Below are 17,558 nucleotides of genomic sequence, written 5' to 3' on the forward strand. Positions count from 1 at the left end.
AGACATGAACGAACAAAACACGACACCACTACGGAGGGGATGGACATACAGTACATGGCATCCCAAGGGACCCCCGACCGCAGGTCCGATGAAGACACTGAGGTTGCGTCACAGCTGTCCCCTGGACCCTCCGCCACCGCAGATACTCTCACCTCGGTTGGCCATTTTAGTGGTGAGGCTTCTGGGACACTAACTGGTGCGCACCACACAGCCGCTCCGGTACAGCAGGTGGAGGTAGGAGCAGCCCAGGGGCTGGACGGTCGGAGGGAAGCCCCGCCCCGGCAAACACCTGCCACCCAGACAGGTCCCGGGTTCTTGGAGTTCCCTCATCCACCCATAGGCCTGATGCAGTCAGGGACCCAGTGGCGTGAGAATGTGACCGCCGGTTTCCAGCCCCTGCAGACGCAAGTGCAGGAGTGCATCCGCGTCCAGGAGCAGTAAATGGTGCTGGTCATGAGTGCCACACAGGCCAACACCGCACGGGTGGCGTCCACGGTGGAGACAATGGTGGCGATGGTGTCGGGCATGGGACTGAGTTTGCAAGGCCTGGGGCTATCTGTGCAGGCGGCCTCCGTGGCCCAGGACGGGGCTGCCATCTACCAGGCAGCCATGAGCCAGGGCCAGCTGAATATCGCAGAGGCGCTCAACAACCTGGCGCGGTCTCAGCATGCCATGGCCCAGTCCCAGCAGGCCATCCCTGAGAGCATCAGCGCCATTGCCCGGGTGATGGACGGTGTTGTAGCCAGACAGGGATGGCGAACTCCCTGAGCTCCATGGCTGCGAACGTCCAGACCCTGGTTAATACCAGTGCGGGCCTCCAGGACTGGTAGCACCAAGTGATGGTGGTGCCCTGGGTGCTGGATCCGCTCGCACCCCCATCGCATGGAGAGCCCCTGGGGCCACCGGGGACCCTGAGGGAGGAGTAGGTGCTGGGGCCCTTTCCGGCTCCCCTGCTGGGCGGGTGCCGGAACCCCGCACCACCACGCCCCCCCCCCCCCCCTCCCTCGCTACCATCCCTGGTGCATCTGGCGGGCAGCAGGCAGAACAGGGTGGCACCCCAATTGCCCGAGGTGCAGCCTGTCCCATCCAGGCCGGGACACCCCAGGAAACAGCCGCCAAAGGGGACCCTAATCACAGGGCAGGAATCACAGGAGTCCACCTCCAGTCCTGCTGTACCATCTGAGGGATCACCGAGACGTAATCGTAGGGCCCATAAGGCCAGGAAGGTAGACACTGATGAGTAAGTTGGCACGGGTGCAGGCCACAGAATAGTTAAATGGGCTAGTACAGGATGTCTGTTATTAAACACATTCCACACCGATGTGAGCTGCCTCTGTACTCTGTCCGATGCATGCGGGGGTGGGGCGGGGACTGTGTGCCAGTGTGTGTGAGGGGTGCTGCGATAGAAGTTGAGCTTCGGTGCGTGTGACGTGCGGCCCCGTGCCCCCACCCCCTCCCCACGGTTCTCCCATGCCAACCCGCCCCCAGCCATATGCGGCCGACCCTCTCCGACGGGTACTGGAGGGCCCCCCCAGAGCGGTCCAGGCACCTGAAGCGCATCTTCAGCAGCCCACAGCACCTCTCGATCACACCCCTGGTCGCTGCATGGGCAACATTGTAGCGTTGCTCCGCGTCGGTCTGTGGCCTCCGTACAGGCGTCATCAGCCTCGACCGCAACGGATAACCCCTGTCGCCCAGCAACCAGCCCGCAGGCGGGGGGGGGGGGGGCGGGGGGGGGGGGTGTCCCTCGAACATGGCGGGGATAGAAGATTGGGGGAGTATAAAGGAGTCATGCACATTGCCAGGGTACCTGGCGCAGACGTGCAGGGTCGTCATCGGTCACAGACCACCTGCACGTTTATTGAGTACGTACCCTTCCTGTTCATGCACATGGCCCTTTCATCCGATGTGGGCTGCATGGCGATGTGCACTCCATCAATCGCCCCCTGCACCACAGGTATCCATGCAACAGCGGCGAAACCTGCTGCGCGGGCTCCCTGGTGGGCGTGGTCCACAGGAACTGTATGTACTGGTCCGCGATGTCGTACAGGGCATCGGTGACGGCCCGGAAGCACCTGTGCACCGATGGCTGGGAGATGCCGGACAGTCGGCGACTGGAACGACCCCATCGCGAAGACGTTGAGGGCGACCGTCACCTTGACGGGAACCGGGAGGGCATGTCCCCCCCCCCCCCCCGGTCCCACGTGGTGCCAGGTGTGCCATCAGGTGGCAGATGTGGGCGTCGGTCTCCCGGCTCATCCGGAATCTCCTCCTGCACACGCTGTCCAGAAGGTCCTCGAAGGACATGTGGGGCCGGTACACACATTGTCGCATTGGGCGCCTCCGTGGCCGTGGCACCCCCTCCTCCTCCTCCTCGTTATCCTCGTGCTTTGGCTCCCGCACGGCATGGTGCTCCTCCTGTGTTTCTCAGGCGTGTGGCCCTGTGGCCTGGGCAGCTTGCGCGTGCCCCACTGCAGCCCGCTGCTGTACAACAGGCTCCGCCACCTCCCTGTCACGCCCGTGCTTCAGCCCCCACTGGGCCTCATGCAGGGCAGCAGCCCCCGCCACGGTGGCCAACAACGCTGGAAGATGGCTAAACATTGTACGATCTGTAGGGGGTGGGAGTAGACAGGGTTTCAGCATTGGCATGCACCCCTCCACAACCATGTGCCATGGGCTACATGGCCAGCCCGGATGCCAGCACGCGCCCCACCCCTGCCCCCTCGGTGCCCTGAGACCTGTCGGCTGTCTCCCCTGCCAGGGCTACCGTCTGGTGGCACTGCCCTCACCGGGGAGCTGCCGTGTGTGCCGCCCTGGACCTACCCGCTGGTGGGTGCCGCCAGTTTGCTGGGAGGGTGGGGGGGTCTGGCACACACCAGGACGGTCGGGCCGCCTGCGCCGCGATAGCGAACAGGTTGGGTGGACAGCCGCTTGCCGCCATCATGGGGTCTGGCCATTGGATCCACCCTGCCATGGCGGGCCGCGCCCGCCCGCAGCCTTTGTCGCCCCCACCGCTCCTTCCCCACCCCCGGATGTGTGGGCATCCCCCACCTCCGGCAGCGGATGTGTGGGACCCCCCCCCCCCCACCCCCGCCCCCACCTCCGGCAGCGGATGTGTGGGACCACCCTGCCCCCACCTCCGGCAGCCTCCCCCACACCGCCCGCAGACACGGCCGTGCCTCTCCCCCACCCAGGCTCTCCACCACCAACGCCGTCAACCACTCCCCAGCCCCCCCCCCCCCCCCCCCCCCCCCCCGGGGGCCGCTCCACGCCGTCACCCACCTCCTCCTGCAGTGTCAGCCAGATCGCAGGACTTCGGCCCGGAGAATCCCTGCTCCATTGGAGAATTGCCGCTATGGCCGTTTTCGACGATTCTCCGTGCGGCCGGGCGCCTTGCGCGGGCGCCTGTTTTGGCACGCATCGGAGAATGGCGCCCCAGCGTCGGAGCAACGATTCTCCGACCCGGCGGGAGGTCGGAGAATCCTGCCCACATTTATATGGCTGGTTCAGTTCAGTTTCTGGTCAATGGTAACCCCCAGCATGTTTTTAAAATTAATTTCTGTGAATGTGGGCGTCGCTGGTTAGGCCAGCATTTATTGCCCATCCCTAGATGCCCTTCAGAAGGTGATGGTGAGTTGCTTTTGTGACCCGCTGCAGTCCCTAAAGTATAGGTACACCCACAATGCTGTTAGGGAGGGAGTTCCAGGATTTTGACCCAGCGACAGAGAAGGAACGGCGATATATTTCTAAGTCGGGGTGGTGAGTGACTTGGAGGGGAACCTCCAGGTGGTGGTGTTCCCAGGTATCTGCTGCTCTTTTCCATCTAGATGCTCGTGAGTTTGGAAGATACTGCCCAAGGAACCTTGGCTAGTACTGCATCTTGTAGATGGTACACACGGCTACCACTGTCCGTTGGTGGTGGAGGATTTGAATGTTTGTGGAAGGAGTAGCAATCAAGCGGGCTGCTTTGTCCTGGATGGTGTCGAGTTGTTTTAGTGTTGTTGGAGCTGCACTCATCCAGGCAAGTGGAGGGTATTCCTGACTTGTACCTTGTAGATGGTGGACAGGCTTCGGGGGATCAGGAGGTGAGTTACTTGTCGTAGGATTCCTAGCCTTTGACCGGCTCTGGTAGCCACAGTATTAATATGGCTGGTCCAGTTCTGTTTCTGAACAATGGTAACTCCCAGGACTTTGGGAGGGATTCAGCAATGGTAATGCCATTGAATGTCATGGGGCGATAGTTAGATCCTCTCCTGTACGAGATGGTCATTGCCTGGCACTTGTGTGGTGCAAATGTGACTTGCCACTTGTCAGCCCAAGCCTAGATATTGTCCAGATCTTGCTGCATTTGGACATGGACTGCTTCATTATCTGAGGAGTCACGAATGGCTCTGCACATTGTGCAGTCATCTGTGAACATCCCCACTTCTGACCTTATGATGGAAGGGAGGCCATTGATTAAGCGCTGAAGATAGTTGGGCCCAGGACGCTACCCTGAGGAACTCCTGCAGTCTTGTCCTGGAGCTGAGATGACAGCCACCACAGCCATCTTCCTTTGTGCCAGGTATGACTACAACCAGCGGAGAGTTTCCCCCTGATTCCCACTGACTCCAGTTTTGCTAGGGCTCCTTGATGCCATACTGGGCCAAATGCTGCCTTGATGTCAGGGGCAGTCACTCTTGCCTCGCATCTGGCATTCAGCTCTTTTGTCTATGTTTGAACCACGGCTGTAATGAGATCAGGGGCTGAGTGACCCTGGCAGAACCCAAACTGAGCATCCGTGACCAGCTTATTGCTGAATAAGTGCCGCTTGATAGCACTGTTGATCATTTTGTCCATCACTTTGCTAATGATGGAGAGTAGACTGATAGGGCGATAATTGGCTGCATTGGATTTGTCCTGTTTCTTGTGTACAGAACATCCTGGGCAATTTTCCACATTGCTGGGTAGATGCCAGACTTGTAGCTGTACTGGAGCAGCACATCTCTGGGTGCGGCAAGTTCTGGACCACAAGTCGTCAGTACTATTGCCGGAATAGTGTCAGGGTCCATAGCCTTTGCAGTATCCAGTGCCTTCAGCCGTTTCTTGATATCATGTGGAGTGAATCGTATTGACTAAAGACTGGCATCTATGATGCTGGGAACCTCCAGAGGAGACCGAGATAGATCATCCACTCGGCACTTCTGGAAGAAGATTGTTGCGAATGCTTCAGCCTTGTCTTTTGCACAGATGTGCTGGGCTCCTCCATCATTGAGGTAGGGGATATTTGTGGAGCCTCCTCCTCCAGTGAGTTTTTAAATTATCCACCACCATTCATCCCTGGATGCGGTAGGACTGCAGATAGGGTTTTCAGCAATTGTAATCCCTTGAATGTCAAGGGGTAATGTCAAGATTGTCTCTTGTTCGAGATGGTCATTGCCTGATACTTGTGTGACACAAATGTTACTTGCCACTTATCAGGCCTAAGCCTGGATATTGTCTGGGTCTTGCTGCATGTGGACATGGACTGTTTCAGTACCTGAGGGATCGCAAATGGTGCTGAACATTCTATCGTCATCAGCAAATATCCCTACTTCTGACCTTGTGATGGAGTGATGGTAATTACTGAAACAGCAGATGATAAAAAAATGGTGATATAGCAAATAATGCAGATGAATACATAAAACCACAAAGTGACAATGAATAAATGAGTGTGCAAAATTGTGACAGATTTATTTCAATGCAGTTAAGTATAAAATTGTCTATTTTAAATCCAAAAATGGATCTGACCGATTTTTAAATAGTGCAAGACGAGGAATATTGATTCTAAAGGGATTTTGGATGAAAAATTGGGCTTGGTAGTGGTAGCATCATTTTTTGGGATGTGACAAGTGCTGTTAGAGGTCCAAAATAGTGTTCAAGACACGTGCACCTCTCACATGAAGCACACTGGCCACCAGTGTTGGTAAAGGTGTCAGCAAACATATACTTAACGTCTTTGTGATTAATGTAGGAATTTTAAAATATATATATATTATATTATGTGTCTATTACAGAAATGTTGTTGAAAGAACTTGGGTAAACGTATCAGATTATATGTCACCTAAAGTTGTGATTCTGGGGTTAACAGCTGGGCAAGCTGTGTTGTCACTCATTTGAGGGGGTGAAGGTCTGTTTTTAGTTTCGCTTTCAGCCCTGCCCTGTGTCTGTTGTTTTTAGTTTCATTTTTAGAGTTCTGCTCTGCGTTCTGAGGAGAGGAGGTGTGTTTCTCAGATTGACTTCTGAAAGCTTCTCTCCCAAGGACTTTGTGAATAAATCTGTAAGACACTGAGTGTTAACTTTATTAATAAGTGGCATTTGACCTGTGTGCGGATTTTGCTTAATGAATTTTAGAAGTAGATGGGGAGATAAGCTCAGAGACTTTTCCTTATTTTTTTAAAGGACTGTTTAACTGTTAATTGAAAAGCTGTTTTTCCTTGGATCTCAGTGGGGTAAATTCTGTGTTCATATTAAAGTTTGTTTTATGTATCAAAGATACCTAGTTTGTCAGTGGAATCACTCCTGAAGCGAAGTAAACGTTCCTCACAGCTTAAAAATTGAAAAATTGTTGCGGTCTCGTCCAGTTTCCGAATAGAAATTGAGGTCTGTTCCGGGTACCGTAACAACTTGCAGAAAACTTCAGAGTAAGCAAAACATGACACCAGTCACCGTACAAGACTGGATTGATGTCAGTTCTGTCATTTTGGAATTGCATGCTCTCTGTTCTCTTAATCTCGTCAGCTGAACACCTATTAACCAGCAGGAAGGATCTCCTCCCCCCACCCCATTCCATCAGCCTTATTTAACGGGTTAGTTGCTGGTTGCTACAATTTCAAATAATGTTGATGCTTTTCATAGTTGTTTCGTTCGTATACAAAGATTGGTGAGGCAAGTGCTGGAAATATTTTTTGCTGACTTCAAGAAATGATTTTGCACAAACCACTGGCCCCCATACATGTGTGTCCCAATGGGCTTTCTTGTTGGAAATGAACAGGACTCCTCCGCATGTGAGCAGAAACCATGCAGAGCAGGACACGTTTCTTGAAGAGTGAGAAGGGTGGTGGAGGGAGGTCTCTCTTTGGAAAGCCAGGATGTGCAGGGAGAACATTTCTGATTTGAACCTCAGTGAGGAACTAGGGGCGAAATTCTCCCCCAACGGCGCGATGTCCGCCGACTGGCGCCAAAAACGGCGCCAATCAGACGGGCATCGCGCCGGCCCAAAGGTGCGGAATGCTCCGCATTTTTGGGGGCCGAGCCCCAACATTGAGGGGCTAGGCCGGCGCCGGAGGGATTTCCGCCCCGCCAGCTGGCGGAAATGGCGTTTGTTGCCCCGCCAGCTGGCGGAAATGGCGTTTCTTGCCCCGCCAGCTGGCGCAGAAATGCGGCGCATGCGTCACCATGGGTCAGCGGCCGCCGACAGTTTCCCACGCATGCGCAGTGGGGAGAGTCTCTTCCGCCTCCGCCATGGCGGAGGCCGTGGCGGAGGTGGAAGGGAAAGAGTGCCCCCACGGCACAGGCCCGCCCGCGGATCGGTGGGCCCCGATCGCGGGCCAGGCCACCGTGGGGGCACCCCCCGGGGTCAGATCGCCCCGCGACCCCCCCAGGACCCCGGAGCCCGCCCACGCCGCCTGGTCCCGCCGGTAAATACCAGCTTTGATTTACGCCGGCAGGACAGGCAACTTCTGGGCGGGACTTCGGCCCATCCAGGCCGGAGAATTGAGCGGGGGGTCCCGCCAACCGGCGCGGCCCGATTCCTGCCCCCGCCCAATCTCCGGTACCGGAGACTTCGGCGGGGGCGGGATTCACGGCGGCCAACGGCCATTCTCCGACCCGGCGGGGGGTCGGAGAATGACGCCCTAGGTTTGAGACATTCTCACTTCCAAAGGATCCTCATTGAAATCTGCCAAAAGCTGTAGCCACACCTCCAACCTCGGAGCAATATATGTAGTATCAAGGAGCCCTAGAAAAATGGAAGTTATTATAAATCAAGGAGAAATCTTTCCACTGATTAGAGTCAGATCTAGTACAAAGTCAATAAAGCAATTTCAACCGTACTCTCCAGTTGTCAAAACAAAACCCTCTACTGAGAAACTTAATTTATGAGATTAGGCTTTCATCTAAGCATGCAGAATAAGGCCATCCACTCATACGGAAAGAGTTCTTACACTTAGCCTCATTATTGCTTGACTGACATCTTTATGTGTTTATAATAAACTATGCTTTCTGTAATCTATTTTGTCAATGTGTCAATATTTGTTTGGGCAAGATTAAGAGGTGTGAAGTATTTGAAGCCTCTGTTATTGTTATATTAGTAGCTTTTCTGATTTAACTGTATGAACAACACTATTTTTTTAAAAAGGAAGATTTGTGAATGGTTTTTTTTCTGAGCAATTCCACACATGCCATCGTTACTATATGATTAATTGGTCCTGTATATAATATATACTGGGTTAATGGGTGTAGAAGGCCTTGGGTTGGCATGAAGGATACAAGGGGCCATGGGATGGTAAGCGGAGGAGGCATGAGTTGGCATGGGGACTTTTAGGTGCAATCAGGGTGGGTGCGAGGGGGCATGTGTTGGAATAGGATGGCAATGGGGGACATGGAAGGGACATGAAGTAAGACCTTTTGAATTTACTTTTCCACACGTCCATGAAACCAGTCTACAGTTCATAGATCATCTTGAGGGGCTGAGAATCACATACCATGGTAGAGTTGGCCTGACTCATGAATATTGCAGAGGGTTAGAAGATGCCTATCTAAGCATTGGAGCCAGTTAGGTCAGAAGTGCAGAGTTTGGGCTTGTGACCCGCACCCTTATATTGGCCAACAAGAACTAGGGTGCCAGGAATAGAGTGGGCTTCCCAAATGGCTGGAGTCGTTCTGACTCCCATGAAAATGACCTTTTCTTACTAGCATCAGGTGAATCAGGAGAAGCCTCAGATGATGACAATATTGAGTGGCTGCCCATGAATATGGGTGGGAGACTATTTATGGAGGGAGAAGATGTAAGGAAAGCACTGATAGGACCAAGCTTAGGTTTTGTCATTCAGAAGACATTTCTTCATTTGATTCTGTTCTGTTCCTGTGGGCCAAATTATAAAGGAAATCTTATTGTGCATTGATGTGAAAGCCCCTTTGATTGCTGTCACATGCTCTCTAAGTAGATTGAAAATGAAATCCAGTTGATTTGGATATTCTTGGATTGCATCTTGGAACTTTCCCTATGTTGCCTTGCTGTGATTAATAAGATTATGCATTTGACTGCACTCAGTTAAGAGCTGTCAGTAGCCTGAAAATTGCTTGTCCATAATACTCATTGGGGATCTTACCTTACAGTGATCCATGGTAGAAACTGAAGTGATCCAATACCATAATGGTTGAGGGAGGGGGTGGCCACCTTCATAGTCACCGAAAGAGGAAACATTTTATGCCGATCATTATCTTCCTGCAGAAATAATGTTTAAACGCTTCAGATTTTGCAGCTCACAGACCCCTCACTTCAGGTGATTCTGTCAGTTGCTCACTTTATCTCAGTCTAATTTACCAGGAGTTCATTACAATGCAAATCCCAGAAACTTGTAGCTTCTACATCACTGGATGTTGCTCTGACATAACATAAATAAAAAAGGCAGTGCAGTTGATATTGTGTATATGGATTTTCAAAAGGCTTTCAATACAGTATTAGGCGTATTAAATGCTCGTGGGATAAAAGGATGGCTACAAGACTGGCTCAGTGTTATAAAACAGAAAGTTGTGGTGCTTCTCAGACTGAAGGGGGGATATACAGTGGAGTTCGCAACGGTTCAGTACTACAACCATTGCTGTTTTTCTTAACCTCATGTCCATGGTTATTAATGTTTATCGGGCACAATTTTGAAATTTGCAGATGACACAAAAGGCGAAGTGCAGAAAACAGTGAGAAAGATGTTCTTAAAATTTATTCTTCCACGGGATGTAGGCGTTGCCAGCTACTCCAGCATTTATTGCCCATCGTAATGCCCATTAAGATGATAATGAGCCACCTTCTTGAACCACTGCAGGACCCATAGCGCTGTTAGGAAGGCGGATCCAGGATTTTGATCCAGCGACAGTGAAAGAACGGTGATCTGGGGCGAAATTCTCCCCCAACGGCGGGAAGTCCGTCGACTGGTGCCAAAGACGGCGCCAATCAGACGGGCATCGCGCCGGCCCAAAGGTGCGGAATGCTCCGCATCTTTGGCGGCCTAGCCCCAACATTGAGGGGCTAGGCCGACGCCGGAGGGATTTCCGCCCCGCCAGCTGACGGAAATGGCGTTTGTTGCCCCGCCAGCTGGCGCGGAAATGCGGCGCATGCGCGGGAGCGTCAGCGGCCGCTGTCAGTTTCCCAGCGCATGCGCGGGAGCGTCAGCGGCCGCTGTCAGTTTCCCGCGCATGCGCAGTGGGGAGAGTCTCGTCCGCCTCCGCCATGGTGGAGGCTGTGGCGGAGGCGGAAGGGAAAGAGTGCCCCCACGACACAGGCCCGCCCGCGGATCGGTGGGCCCCGATCGCGGGCCAGGCCACCGTGGGGGCACATCCCGGGGCCAAATCGCCCCGCGCCCCCCCCAGGATCCCAGAGCCCGCCCACGCCGCCTGGTCCCGCCGGTAAATACCAGGTTTGATTTACGTCGGCGGGACAGGCAATTCCTGGGCGGGACTTCGGCCCATCCGGGCTGGAGAATCCAGCGGGGGGTCCCGCCAACCGGCGCGGCCCGATTCCCGCCCCCCGCCCAATCTCCGGTACCGGAGACTTCGGCGGGGGCGGGATTCACGGCGGCCAACGGCCATTCTCTGACCCGGCGGGGGGTCAGAGAATGACGCCCATAGTTCCAAGTCAGGATGGTGTGTGAGGGGAACTTGCAGGTGGTGCTGTTCTAATAATAGATTCCAAAAGGACAGAGGCTAGAGGAAAAAGCACATACATGACAAGTGATATTCGACAAAGAAAAGTATGAGGAAACACATTTTGGAGCAAGATTGAGAGAAGACAGTACAGGCCAAATTGCACAATGTGTTAATGCAGGTTCATGAGCAGACAGACTTGGGGGATTTATGGAAAAACCTTTGAATGCAGGGCAAAGCTTAACAAAGCAGTTGAGAAAGCTAGACATTATAAATAGAGACATGGAGTTCAATATTCAGGAAGTTATGTTAAAACATATATAAAAATAGTTTGGGCACAGCAGGAGGATTATATTCAATTCTAAGCAGCACACTTTAGGAATGAATTGAAGGCTTTGGAGAATGTACAGGAGAGATGTTTTAAATGGTTCCAGGATTGCATTGTTACATTTACATGAATAGACCTGAGAAGCTGGGGTTTCTTCACCTTAGAATAGAGAAGGCGAAGAGGAAATTTGGAAAGGGTTATTTAAAATCATGACGAGCTCAGGTAGAATATACAAGACCGAGGGTCGCTAATCAGAGACTGCTGATTTAAGTCAAAAGAACCAGAGGTGGCATAAGGAAAATCATTTTTAACCAATGAGTGGTTAGGATTTGGAATGTATTACTTGCTGGGGTGGTGGATGCAAGTACATTAGTAGCTTTTAATTAATTAGATTGCCAGCACAGACTTAACGGGATGAATGGCCTCCTGTTATGATTCTATGAAACCAGTGAAACCAGACTTGGGGGGTGGATAGTGTGGAGTCTGGAAAAGCATGAGGGATCTCAGAGGAAGCATTATAAAGGCATACGGGGTATAAAAATATCTTACACCCTGTGGTAATACCAGGTATTGCAGTACCTGAGAGGTGGATACCCATTGGCCAGACCTAGGAGTCTACCATTGGCCAACGTATGTAGCTCCGCTCTGAGAGGCGGGGTATAAGAACCCATGCCGTCCCAGCAGCCTTCACTTTCTGTATCGGAGCTGCTGGGTAGAGTTCTAGCTGATTAAAGCCGATTAGTATGACTCTCCTTGTCTCATGAGTAATTGATTGTGCATCACACCCAAAATTCCTGGCTCAGAAATCGGCTCAGAAATCTGCTGGATTTATACACCACTAATTTACTGAAAGCAAAGAGGAAATTCACCCCCAATTCTTTGGCATTCTGACCTGTAACCGAAGGCGGGTCTTTCTCTCCCTCCACTCTCATATTGTTTGCTTGACTGCGTGCATTGCATCCTGTTTTCAAAAGCCAGACTACCTTTTTGTTGTCTGTCTTTCTCTACTTCGTTTGAGCACCTCCACAGACCCTTTCTCCTTCACAGGCCTCGCTGCCCTTCAACCCCTTTAGGGTGTGCTGCTTCCTCTTCTACTCTACTCTCCATCTGCAGAAGAGTCTCCACCTGACCGAATAATCCCCAATACATGCTTAATTGGATTGCTAAAGTACAGACTGACTGATGTTTTGGCTTCTTTGAGCCTCTTTAAAGCCAGAAGCCTCCTTACCAAAATGGCCCTGACAGCAATAAGACAAAACCCAAGCACTGAGTACACACTCCTACCTCCACACTCTTTGCTCCTTCTTCAGCTCTATATCTCACCCTGGAGAGAGAAACTGCTCACTGTGAGGTCCCCACCTGCCCATGCCGTCCATGCGCTGCCTGAAAATAGCACAAGCTGCTTAAAATAGCAGCGCATTGCCTCTTTAATTAGTTCAATTTCCCTTTCAATTGAAGTCGAGCGGGCTGCCAAGTTTTGGGCCTGCCTGCCTTTCGAAATCTCATAATGTGGCCTCATGATGTTGGCACCTCCCCCCAATGTCATCACAATCTATTTTACGACACACCGAGAGTGTTATACATCCACCCCATGTCGCAAAAATCAGCCCTTGTATTCCATATGGAATACAAGTTGTGGTTGAACGCAAGGGCCAGAATGTTGCACTTCTCCAATGAACAGGCACCCGACCCGGAAGCTCCTAAAATTGTATGAGAAGACATTGGGCACACATCCCAACGTCATCGTACACTCATGCGATATTTAGGTCAACGGGTGTCAACTGCATGCCTACTGATAATTGCGTAGCCAGTTAAGAACATAAAAAGTCCAAGTGACTGGAATTTTATGTTGCCCGTGCATAGGCAACACCAGCTGGCGGCCATCCTGTTTTTCACTTTTCTCATCCAAGGATGGGATAAAAGGGGGCCGGAGCGGGCAGCAAGGCGGCGCAGTGGTTAGCACTGCGGCCTCATGGCGCCGAGGACCCAGGTTTGATCCCGGCCCCGGGTCACTGTCCGTGTAGAGTTTGCACATCCTCCCGTGTCTGCATGGGTCTCACCCCCACAGCCCAAAGATGTGCAGGTTAGTTGGATTGGCCACACTAAATTGTCCCTTAATTGGAAACATTTTTTATAAAGGGGGCAGGAGCTCCGGCTGTGTGAGATGTTGGGAGCCCAGGTGAGAGTTTGCTGTAGCATTACTGTTGAGATTCCAGACCTTTTTCCTGGTCTTGTATGAAGTATTTGCATTGTTAACCTCATTCTGAGGACTTCTTTTGTTGGAGCATTTCTGCCCGTTGCAACCTTCTGAGCACGGGGCACTGCCATCTGCATTCCAGCAGACAGGGATTATATACTCTGCTGGTTATTCATGTAGGCCCACCTTCTCAATCTTGCCCCTCGCCTGAGGTGTGGTGATCCTCAGGTTAAATTATCACCAGTCAGCTCTCCCTGTCAAAGGGAAAAGCAGCCTATGGTCATCTGGGACTATGACAACTTTACTTTTACCTTTTACTCTGCTGGGGGGGCTCTCTTAGCAGGAAAAGAGGGGCGGAAGGGAGAGGAGGCCTAGTGTCCTCGGGCAGCATTGCAGCGAGAGACCTTTAGGGAAAGAGGTGCAGGAATGGGGCGTGCACGGCCAGCAAGGGGGGGCGGGCTCACAGAAAATGCCACTATCCTGTTGCCAGAGGATACAGAGAGCAATCTAGCTACCTCAACATGTCCGAGGTGTTATGGGCCAGGGTTTAGAGAATCCCAAAGTGTAACATGGAGTTCACCTGACCCACAACTTTTAATAGATTGTGGTCTGGGGAGCACACTGCTCACTCTACAGGTATGGTACAACAGACATGGACCAGTGGTCCAATGCAACAGGAATCTCCACCTCTCCAAGGAAACCGGGACATCATTATGCAGCATGATTGGGCTGGAGGTTGCCTTGAATTGTGTGGTGAAGGTTACAGTTGCCCTCAATTTCTATGCATCTGAAACTTTCTAAGAGCCAGTGGGGATTTGAGCAGTGTCCCAATTAGCTGCCCACACCTGTGTCAGACTTGTAATACGCTCTGTTCAGACATTCATCCATTACCGGACAGACCAGGTCAGCCAGGCTGAGCGTGCCACAGGCTTCTCAGCTATTGCCGGGTTCCCCTGTATCCAAGGTGTCAGACATTGGACCCAGTGGCCATCAAGGTGCCAGTGGGTCAGCTGAGTGTTTTTGAGGAAAAAGGGTCACCACTCCATGAATGTGCAGATAGTATGCGACCACAGGACTCAGATTCAGCAAGTCTGTGCGAGGCACTCTGTCAGCTTCAATGGTGTATACGTTCTGTGACACTCCCAAGGCTGACTGTGGTCCAGCTTGGCTGGATGTTTGGCTGCTAGGTGATAAAGGGTATCCACTGTAAAGGTAGCTCATGATGCCACTCTGGCACTCTAATACAGAGGGGGAAGAGTGATACAATCTGACTCATGCCTCCACAAGAGCGGTAGTTGAGAGGACAATAGAGCTACTGAAGATGAGGCTCCACTGCCTGGACTGTTCCAGCGGGTCCATGCAATATCCTCCAGGCACATGACGCTTATCATTGTGGCATGCTGCACTTTGCACAATCTGGCACTGGCAAGGGACCTGCTCAAGGATGGGGACACAGGCAACTCCACAACACTCAGAGGAAGACTCCACAGATGGATCTGATGAGACCCCCAGGCAGGTAGAGCATGAGAACGAGGAGGCAGCCCTGATGAACCTTCAGAAAGGCAGGGACACCAGACATTGTTTCAGTGCTCTTTGAGCTAGGCTGCCAAGGCTTGGCTTACATCTCAGTCCAAGAGCTATGCCTCCTTCACACACATTTCTGAAAAAGCAATTTCATGACCCCCAATGCCAACTCACAACCTCTGTAATAAAGTTTGCTTACCCAACCATCTATCAGAGAAAACTGATTAGGCCTGTGCCTATGAAAAACATGAAGGACGCTCAGGGAATTAAAACACAATACTTATCTTTAGCAGATTTGCAAGCAAGGAACAGAACATAAAATGGCTGGCACAGGTACTCAGAAACAAACCATTATTTTGATGAAATGAACAAAAGGATGAAAAAACATCCTGTGCTCACGGTGCCTTAAATGTAAGCTTGCAAGTTCTATGTCTTGGTGCCAACTCTCCCCTCTCTTGGCATCAGTATTGGAGGCAGATTTTCTATTCTGTTGTCCTGTCGACCCTGATGACTTTGTGGTTCTCCTCTGATCAATGGGGCCTGAGTAGGTACTATCTGGGAGGACCGCCCTGCTCACCTGGACAGGCACCGAGCAGAGAGACTAGGCATCTCATCCATCTTGCACACTGGCAATTGCCTCCTGAGGTTACAGCCTAGATGTGGGCTGGTAGTCCTGAGCATAACCTATGGAACCCCTAATTCCACTCCTGAAGCTGCCTCTCAGAGTCATCGTTCTCTCAAAGGAGGAGGCTGTATGCTGGATGATCAGGGTCAATGCAGTGCTCAAGCTTCACATGGACTCCTCCATGACAGAGGGCATGGCATGCAGACTCTCTGGGATATTCACCAGATATTCCTGTCCATCCCACTAGACAGCCAGCATCTGACGGCTGAGGGACGACTCCAGAGGTTTATCATCTGTCTCGAACACCGCATGCTCCTGGTCTCCAGCACTCCTCCAACAGCTGGCTCCCTGGGAACCGTCTGCCTCCACCAGCTCCTCATGCGAGATGTGCCATGCCCTCCCCACAGTGCACAGCCATCTGAGCTGACGAACTGAAGACCACCACTTGCTTGTATTGTTCTGGTGAATGATAACAATAGATGGCATGACATGGGTCAATCTGTGTGTGGCTCCTCCTTTGGCGTCAATGGAGGGTCCTCGGGGTCCTGGGTGCCTCTGGAGGATGGTACATTTGAGGGAGGAAGCCATTAAGTCAGTGGAATCAATCATTACAGTCAATGTGCATGCTAGGTGGGCTGGTGGAACTGGGCAGCAGCATCATGGTAGCACTGTCGTTATTGGATCACTGGGGACTCTTGTTGAGAACCTCAATTAAGATGAGAAGACCATACATTGTTTGCACTCTCCACCAGTCTCGTATCTGTCCACCTTCCTCCGAGATGCCTTCCTCTCTGTGACCCGATGACCTTGGTGCACACTCGCACTCAAGCTCGAGGGTGTCAGTCTCAAAGTTTCTAAGGATGAGCAGGTTGGGCACCCCGCCACCTGTTCATGTGTGCTCAACAAACTATGTCTGCTGTTCTGTACGGACAAAAGTGCATTCATCAGTCCATAGTCTACTTGCAGCACAATACCAACCTCGCACTCCACCCACACACACACTGCCACCACACCCTGAGAAACTGGTTGAGCTGCCTCTCAGATTTATGCACCTTACTCTGACATGCATGCAAGGAGAGTGGTCTGATCTCCCAGCCTTGACAGGGACTGGTATATGTACCTTCAGTTACTCTGAGTCTTACATCCCTGAGTGTCATGAAGGATGCTCATCCTTCAAGACTTCCACACATTGCCATGCTACCTCAGTACTCGCCCTTGCTGAGCACAGAAAATCATTTATCCTTTTGCAGCCCTGAATCTAGAGCAGCGCACCATCATGCCCACTGACCTAAGCTCCTACCTCTGTGCAGGCCGCCTTCATCTGGTGAGGTGACTTCCATCCCAAGACAGTAAGATGTCCCGCCTGGCGCACATTGCTCCCACAAGAGAGTGCAGGCACTCATCCGAGAAGCGGGGGCACCATCTTTTCCCTCCTGCCTGGCATGTTGAGCAAGTGCTGAGGCCATAACTTCACTCAATATTTATATTGTCTCATGGAAGCTCCCAGAAGCTCCTTAGGAACTCCTTCAGCGAGCTTCCTTGCATGGTCCACCTTGGGCCCACCGCCCAACCCTGCCAGCAACACTTCTCCAATGTCGCGGTGCATATTGCACTGCCAGGCTCTTACTGGCCAGTCAGTGTGAAATTGGGTTTGTTTTACATTGGTGGCTGGAAATGGAAATCGCGACGGCTTCCAGCTTGCCGATCACGCGGGCTTAACATGCGCAAAGTTCAGGCCAAAATGTTTTGTTTGTTAATGGAAGCATCACTAATAGGGACTAAACATTAGTTTCATTATCTTACACCTTTTGGTTAAAATGGACATGTCACCCATGTGTCTGCTCGAATGAAACATTTAACTTCAAAAAGCCTGACTTTGTTAATAGGACCCAAAGGCATATTACAATTCCAGAAATGAAACTGAAGTAAACTAGCCATGAGCCAAAAGCTTTTGAGTATTATCAACCACAAACGCTCAGTGAAAACAAGTGCCTTTAGCTGACCGC

The sequence above is a fragment of the Scyliorhinus torazame genome, chromosome 3 (genome assembly GCF_047496885.1).
Source record: "Scyliorhinus torazame isolate Kashiwa2021f chromosome 3, sScyTor2.1, whole genome shotgun sequence".
NCBI lineage: Eukaryota > Metazoa > Chordata > Chondrichthyes > Carcharhiniformes > Scyliorhinidae > Scyliorhinus > Scyliorhinus torazame.